Genomic DNA, 8,797 nt, shown 5'->3' with positions numbered 1-8,797 from the left:
CCAAGCAGCATCATAGGAGCAGATCTGCTCCTATGATGCTGCTTGGCCTGCTGTGTTCATCCAGCCCTGCACCTTGTTGTCTCGGATTCTCCAGCATCTGCAGTTCCTACTATCTCTATTACCCACTGTACTTGGATGCTAGCCTTTTGAAATTCACGTTCAAGGCCTCCAAAATCTCATTGTGCTGTATCTTTCGGCAGTCATTCCCATAATATAAGTAAATAATATTCAGGTCTTCTATTCTTCTTGTTAAAGTGTATACCCTCACATTTTCCAACATTATTTTCCATCTGCCAAGATTTTGCCCAGTCCTCTCTGCAGACTCCTTGTGTTATTCTCATTACTGGCCTTCCCGCCTATTTTTATGTCATCCACAAATTTGTTCTGAGGATGGATCACTGGACCCGAAATGTTAACTCTGATTTCTCTCCACAGGTACTATCAGACCTGCTAAGCTTTTCCAGCAATTTCTGTTTTTGGATCCATGTCAGTAATATATATTGTAAATAATTGTAACCCCATACAGATCCCTGTGACTTTCCACTAGTTACAGGTAGCTATCCTGAAAACACCCCTTTAATCCCAACTGTCTTCCACTAGTTAGCCAATCCTCTATCCATACAAAGAACAAAGAACAACACCACAGGAACAGGCCCTTCAGACCTCCAAGCCTGCGCCACCACATTTTGCCCTTCCATACTAAAACTGTCTTCACTTACAGGATCCTTATCCCTCTATTCCCATCCTATTCATGTATTCATCCAAGTGTTTCTTCAATGATGCTATTATGTCTGTTTCCACCACCTCCTCTGGCAATGCGTTCCAGGTATTCACCAACCTTTGTGTGAAAAGCTTGCCTCGCACATCTCTTTTAAATATCCCCCCTCACACCTTGAACCTGTGTCCCCTTGTAATTGACCCCTCCACCCTTGGAAAAAGCCTCATACTTTCCACTGTATCCATGCCATTCACAATCTTGTAAACTTATATTAGGTTGACCCTCAACCTCCTGCGTTCCAGCGAAAACAAACCCAGTCTGTCCAACCTTTCTTCATGGCTAAAATCCCCCATACCAGGCGACATCCTGGTAAACCTTTTCTGTACCCTCTCCAAAGCATTCACATCCTTCTGGTAGTGTGGTGACCAGAATTGTACACAATATTCCAAATGTGGCCTAACTAAAGTTCTATAAAGCTGCAGTATAACTTGTCTAATCCTTATACTCACTGCCCCTTCAAATGAAGGCAAACATACTATGAACCTTTTAGCTACTTTATCTACCTGCACTGCCATCTTCAATGATTTGTGGACCTGCACACCCAGATCCCTCTGCATATTAATACTCCTAAGGGTTCTGCCATTCACTGTATAATTTCCACCTGTACTTGACCTTCCAAAATGCATCACCTCACATTTGTCCGGTTTAAACTCCATCTGTCATTTTTCTGCCCATGCCTCCAATTGATCTATATCATGATATATCTTCTGACAATCCTCATCACTATCTGCATCTCTACCAATCTTTGTATCGTTCGCAAACTTACTAATTAGACCAGCATCATGTGCTTTTATGTTATTAACTAGCCTCACGTGTGGTACCTTATGTAACGGCTTTTGGAAATCTATTCTACCTGCTAATTCCTCAAAGAACTACTCGCTTGAACATATTATAGGTTTCTAAATGCTCTGCTATTACTCCTTGATAACATTTTCCCAAAAACAGATGTCAAGCTATGCGGCTTAAATTACCCCTCTTTTGTCTCCTTTTTTAAATAAGTGTATCACATTGGCAGTTCTCTGATCCACTTGGACCTTTGCGATACACAAGGATTTGTGGATGATTACTATCAGCGCAATGACTATTACAATAGATGTTGCCTTTATCCCAGGCTGCAACCCATTAAGTCCAGGGGTCTTATCAGCCTTTAACCCCATTAGTTTCCTAGTACTTTATTTTTAATCGTAAAGATAGTATTTATCCCCTTCCCGCCCCAAACACCTGCTAACTTCTCCATTATTTACTAAGTTTGGAATGCTATTCTATCATCTACACCGGAGATTGACACAAAATATTTGTTTAACTTCTCCACCATTTCCTGGCTTGCCATTATTAGTTCCCAGGCTCATTCACTAAGGGTCCAATGTTCACTGTTGCCTCTCTCCTTCTTTTTAGAGATTTCAAGAAGCTTATATCATCCATTTTTGTTTTACCAGCCAGTTCACCCTCATAGTTTATTCTTTCCCGCTACTATTGTTTTGTTCATCTTTTGCCGATTTTTAAAACTTCCCCCATTCTCCAGCTGACCACTGATCTTTGACATTGTGATTTTTTTCCCCCAAATTGATACTGTCCATAACATCCCTAGTTAATCATAGATGGTTTAAAGTCTTCCTAGAACCCTCCTTCCTCACTAGGATATATCTTTGCCCTGAGTCATGAACTATTTTTTAAAGTCTGCCAACATTCATCAACTGTCTTATTTTTAAAACTAAATTCCTTTTCAGTTCACCCCAACCAAACCTACCCTTAATTAAAAACAACCAATGCTGGAGGTCACAGCAGGTCACACAGCATCCATGCAGAGAGCAAGTTAATGTTTCGTTAGCTTGCTGCCTCTCCATGGCTGCTGTCTGACCTACTGTGATCTCCAGCATTGGTTGTTTTCTGTACAGATTCCAGCATCTGCAGTAAGTTGCTCCTTCCTTTAATTACATTAGTAAGCATGACATAGGACTCAGAACACACATAGCAAAAGGAATGTACCTGCAATTGATGGAATTGAATTTTGCGTCGTTGAATTCAAGCTGTAATTATGTTCTTCTTCTATGCATTCCTACAGAAGAAAGAGAGTCATATAATAACAATTCTTAACAAAGACACTGATTCTCCAATTCATGCTCTGCAAAAAATTAAGGAGTAGTTCTAGCTTGGTAAAGCCAGTGATCAGTTGTGCCTGAGACTAAGTACTAAAGTGCAGCTCCAGAGTCCAGGGGAGCATAGACTCAAGAGAGGAAGGTGATCAGTCACTGAAGCAGTGGACAACAAAGTAGCTCATGAGATGGAGTTTCAAGGCTAGATTGACAAAAGTGAGCAAATGTAACCTCTTTAAACTTGAAAGAATTAAAAGTTACATGAGAATTGATTATGCACCATAATATTGATGTTTGGAGTAGGGGTGGGGGTGATGGTGAAGAGTTACTAAGAAGCCTATGAGATCTGAATTGAACACATTGCTACTTGGTGCCTGCTGTGGCTTGTTCATCAATGTCAATCACCAATATTTACTACTACAATCTGGGCTGCTAAGAATAAGTTGCAAAAGTATTGAAAACTGCATTACTGTTCTAACACTGCATGATAACGTTTACTGTTGGTTGTTAAAACTGTGGAGGTGTGTGGCTGTATTCTCTCAGTAAGTCTTCTACATCCTCTCTGTCTATTTCAAAAATTGAATTTATTCCTCCTTTGCCAGATTATAACATAATTCGGAAGTCTGGTCAGAGATCATAGCAGCACTAATACTTAATGTTAGATTGATATACATTTCAGTTCAACACAATTACTTTACTGGAATAACGTTCAGTCAACCATTTTCAATTGCCTGTTTTGAGCTAATACCTGAGATAAATTTATACCCCATTAACTTTGAATGATCTATTACTGACTGAGAAAGGATTATCGCACAAGAGAAAAAAAGTGACAGAGCGGATAAAGATTCATAAAATCGTCAAAATGCTGGAAGAGTCCATTCAGCCCATCAAGTCCAAACAGCATCCCACCCAGACCCCTACCCTATCCCTGTAACCACTCATTTACCATAGTTAGCCCACCTAGTCTGCACAACCCTGGACACCATGGGACAATTTTAGCATGGCCAATCCACCTAACCTGCACATCTTTGGACTGTGGGCGGAAAACAGAGCACCTGAAAGAAACCCCTGCAGCCACAGGGAGAACATGCAAACTCCACACAGACCGTTGCGTAAGGCCGGAATCGATCCTGCATCCCTGATACTATGAGGCAGCAGTACTAATCACTGAGCCACTATGCCACCCGGTGGCAGAACAGACAGTAAAGAAAGGCAGTAAAAGTACAAATGTGCAATTTTTCATATCCAGTAGATCTATAATTTGAGAACTGGGGTGTGGTTTATGATAATTACAGATACAAAGTAAAACAGTATCATTACTGAAACAAACAAATCCCACCCAGAAACAGAAAATTTATAAGTACTGCTTGGTTTATAAAACTTGCTATTTTTTCCTTCGTTACAATATAATTTCTTTGCTATATCCTCACAGTGGCTTTGCAAATTTGGCCCAAGTTTGACAGTACATATTTGTTTACCCTTTCTTTCCTCCTTTTTTTTACTGAGGATATGCATGATTATAAAAGATTGATGATCTGCAATTCTTGTGAAAAATAGATATAATTTTGCACATGTCTGTATGTGTGCGTGTGTGGCTGGGGGGGGGGGGGGGGGGGGGGGGGGGGTGGGGTTAGAGTTTTTTATCCATCACTAAGGATTTTGCCATCAATTACTCCAAACGTCCAAAATCTTTAGCAGTTGGTTAGTTGCAATGGTCTGACCTTGGCGGACTAATGATCTTACAGTTCAAGATTTGGTTTCATATACTACGTAAATTCTCACAAAAAGAAAATAATTCCTTTATTTTTGCTTCTCCCCCACTGCTACATATTGCTCAGTGTACATTTGTAAAATTTCTGCATGATCTTATGTAAGATGTATTAGTGTACTGTGCTGGGCGTTGTAACTCCACAGCAGCAGGGTGGAAAATGACATCCAAAGTACGTCGGTATCACCCTGGAGAAAACACTCAGCCACTGGCCTCATCTTGTCAACAACAGACAAAAAATTTTTAAAAAGTAGCAAACCTGATCCAGAAACTGCTGGCATGTTAGCTGGAGCACAACCAGAACACCACTTTGCAGCAGTGATCCGTATTTTGCCGCAGACTATCCATCCAACTCATGATCCTGCAGCCATTACACACATATGGTGGAATTTAGTTGCAAATCCATAATGAGGACAGTGTCAGGAAAGCTTAAATCCATTCCAACTTACTGGATACCATACTCCATGACGACACCAGATTTTGTGTGACAGAAAAAGCCATTTACGAAAATTTGAAAAACCTTCCAAACAAGTGCTTAAAATCATAGAGGCCATTCTGTAGCTGCAGAAGCTAATATTCATCCAATCAGCATTAGCCCACTATCCAGATGGATAGTAATCAATTTCTCATCTGAGGCCCAACAGCAGAGATCCTGAGAACAGTACTCTACTGAATCTTCCCACATATGGGCACAGGGTTCCCAGTTCCAAAGAAACAAAAAACAAAGAACATTACAGCAGAGGAACAGGCCCTTCGGCCCTCCAAGCCTGCGCCGATCCAGATCCTCTATCTAAACCTGTCGCCTATTTTCCAAGGATCCGTATCCCTCTGCTCTCCGCCCATTCATGTATCTGTCTAGATACATCTTAAACAACGCTATTGTGCCCGCCTCTACCACCTCCACTGGCAACGCGTTCCAGGCACCCACCACCCTCTGCGTAAAGAACTTTCCACGCACATCTCCCTTAAACTTTTCCCCTCTCGCCTTGAAATCGTGACCCCTAGTAATTGAGTCCCCCACTCTGGGAAAAAGCTTCTTGCTATCCACCCTGTCTATACCTCTCATGATTTTGTAGACCTCAATCAGGTCCCCCCTCAACCTCCGTCTTTCTAATGTAAATAATCCTAATCTACTCAACCTCTCTTCATAGCTAGTGCCCTCCATACCAGGCAACATCCTGGTGAACCTCCTCTGCACCCTCTCCAAAGCATCCACATCCTTTTGGTAATGTGGTGACCAGAACTGTACGCAGTATTCCAAATGTGATCGAACCAAAGTCCTATACAACTGTAACATGACCTGCCAACTCTTGTACTCAATGCCCCGTCCAATGAATGAAAGCATGCCGTATGCCTTCTTGACCACTCTATCGACCTGCGTTGCCACTTTCAGGGTACAATGGACATGAACACCCAGATCTCTGGTTGAATCTCCATTGGTGAAAGATGAGAAACAATGTGATTGTGGCCATGAATTCCAAACCATGGGACATATTGCATCAATATTCTAGCCAAGAACCATTGAGGGAGATACCTCCTTTTACAATACATCATTGAAGGAGTCAGTCAGTTGGATAACCAAACTAGACAATCCCTTGCAAGTTTTTATCATAATACAGTCACAAGGTGAAAACAACGCTAACCAATACACGAAATTTCTCAACATGTATTGCAAATTCACTTCAGTTAATATATCTTTTTCTATTTGAATCTCGTAAGAATTGTCACAGTGTGCTCTAGATAGTTAGTTGCACAGGAGCAGAGCACAAACTGTAATTCTGATGATTCGTCTCCGTTGTAAATGCTTTCCCGAGAGTTAGAAATACCTATTATCCAAGACCCAACTAAAACATTCAACTTTAGGTCTGAGGCAGACTCAGGTTAGTAGAGCTGTATGGGTCTATGACTTTTTCATACCTGAATAATCTTTCATATGATTTTTTAATGGATTTTTAAAAAATGTTTTGTACATTGATCTGAGAAGGGAAACAAAATACACAAATGTACAATATGAAGAAATTATTTGGTTGATTTCTAAACGCAACCTCCTTTTCAGATCTGTACACCACCACTAGTCACACATCTCCACTTGTGTTTAATAGTCCTTGGTGTAGGATTGAACAAAAGACACTATTGTTTTAAATACTGGACCAAAACCCTAGGCTTTTGACAGAACTTTTAAAATTAAAAAAGGCAGGTGGTCGATGCTCTGGAGAAATACACAGTCACATGGACAGCTGCGTGGAACCATTGTCCAGCTAGAAAATCTAATTCACAACTCAACTCTAAAAGAACAATGAACCAGACCAAAGACAACAACTTAACATGGACATCATGGAGCCTTTACAGATACCAAGACATCCAACTTCAATTAATATTCATTCAAAGAAATTCTGGACATTCCATCTAATTGAAATACATTTACACCTATTCTAAACTATCAGGAAGGCAATTCACCTCAAAACGGGGCAACAGTAACACAATTGAAAAGTGCAGATTTTGGCATCAAGAGAACAGTCCTGCAATTTAGTACAACTGCAGGCCCCAATCTCACCTGAAAAAAACAGAGGGGAAGAAGAAGAGTGATTCACCTCAAGAGCTATTCCCTGCAGCCACCAACAGGAGAAGGACTCTAGAGAGTTACTGCACCAAGAAAGACTCCTACAGCCATCTCCAACCACCGGTGACCGACCATGACCTGCAGACTGAGCAAAACAACCTCTCAGAACCACCAACCTGATCAACACCACGAGACCTCAGACACATGCTGAGGTGAAAACCCGCTCGCAAACCCACGATTACTTAAGAAAACCAAAGCACGCATCAGATACATCCACAACACATCATACTACATCAGCGGACTCAACCCAGACTGAAGGCCTACACCATCCAAAGTCTTCAGTGAAACACCGGCTACAGCAAGCGGGAACGGCCAGCTGCAATTCAAACCACGTCTATCCCCAGTGGGAGCTTATTTCCACGAGACCCCAAAGTATCCAACCTACCTAGCAGGGAGGGGACAGTGGGTTGGTGACAGTGCAGGACACCCAAACTTAGAAAGTCTGATTAAAGTATCTGTAATTAAAGCTACTGCTTAGTTTCTAATAGTGCTTAATCTGTGTTAATAGTATATTTAAGTACTGTCCTCTGAATAACTGATGATAGTGTCAGTTTCACTGTTTTGTATTTTCCTTTTTTTAATCTCTTGTAATATATTCACCTCTGTATTATTTCCTGCTTAGTACATTTGCCTTTTATTTCTTGTGATATATTTACCTTTGCATTTATTAAATGCAGAGATTCTTTGCTCTGAAACATCTGTCTACTGCCTTCTTCACTTCACATTCCTAAATTAAGCCCAGCGTCAGGATCTGGGGGTGATCCGAACCACCTAAAACTGCAGCAGTTTTACTGATCAGAAGCAGAACCCCTACATCGGACTCTGAATTCTTGGTTAAGTAACTGCTTAAAGGTACCTCTCTAATGTCTTGTTTTAGTTAATAAAGTAGTGCTGATGAATTCAATTATTGTTGAGGTTTTCATTTTAACGTCTTTAAACATACACTTCATGCAATCTGCACATGACCTCTTCACCAGGGCTTCTAGTTTTTGCCTCAGTCTAGAAGTCCCTCTTCCCCTGGCCTCAGTTCCTATAACTCCATCTTTACTTTTAAAGTCCCTAGTGCCCTTTGAAAACATCAGAGGTTACAGCTGCTTCGCCCACTCTGCCCTGGCTCCAGGCTTGTTGCATGGCCTGGGTTCCTGCTGCTCATGGCCCAATTGTCACCCCAGTTTGTGCTCCTGCCTGTGCTTTTTTAAACTTAGCCCTGGATCTGTTCTTCAGTTGGTTCTCACTCCTTCATGCAACCTTCCAGTCTACATTGGAAGTCCTGGGCTCCATCTAGTGGCAGAGTTTAGTTCTTGCCAGCTGCATTGAACCTGCCATCAGATGGGGCCTGGCCAATTTAATAGTACTATTAGTGAGTAAATATTTTAAACAATAATGTATTACACTTTGTATAATATTTCTTTAATACTTATTTGATACAATTTATTTTGCACGTTATTTCAGCTGGGAATACAATTCTCTTTTAAACAAAGAACACTCCCAAAATTCATTTTTAGACTCTAGAAGTATTAGCTAGTTTGGCACAAAAA

General features: G+C 41.0%; 1 protein-coding gene across 1 annotated transcript in view; it reads right to left on the bottom strand.

Annotated features, from left to right (window-relative positions):
- The window catches only part of LOC125484218, a 23,619-nt gene extending 16,280 nt beyond the window's left edge, over positions 1-7,339 (bottom strand). The window contains exons 1-2 of the mRNA XM_048602033.1: positions 7,231-7,339; positions 2,765-2,834 (exon numbers count right to left, since the gene is read on the bottom strand). The gene's annotated coding sequence lies outside the window, so the exon portion shown is untranslated. The remainder of the gene's footprint in view (positions 1-2,764; positions 2,835-7,230) is intronic.
- Between the last annotated feature and the right edge of the window lie 1,458 nt (positions 7,340-8,797).

The sequence above is a fragment of the Rhincodon typus genome, chromosome 10 (genome assembly GCF_021869965.1).
Source record: "Rhincodon typus isolate 14 chromosome 10, sRhiTyp1.1, whole genome shotgun sequence".
Classification (NCBI taxonomy): Eukaryota; Metazoa; Chordata; class Chondrichthyes; order Orectolobiformes; family Rhincodontidae; genus Rhincodon; species Rhincodon typus.
The sequence above is the reverse complement of the archived record's forward strand: the minus strand, read 5'-3'. Positions and strand labels throughout refer to the sequence as shown.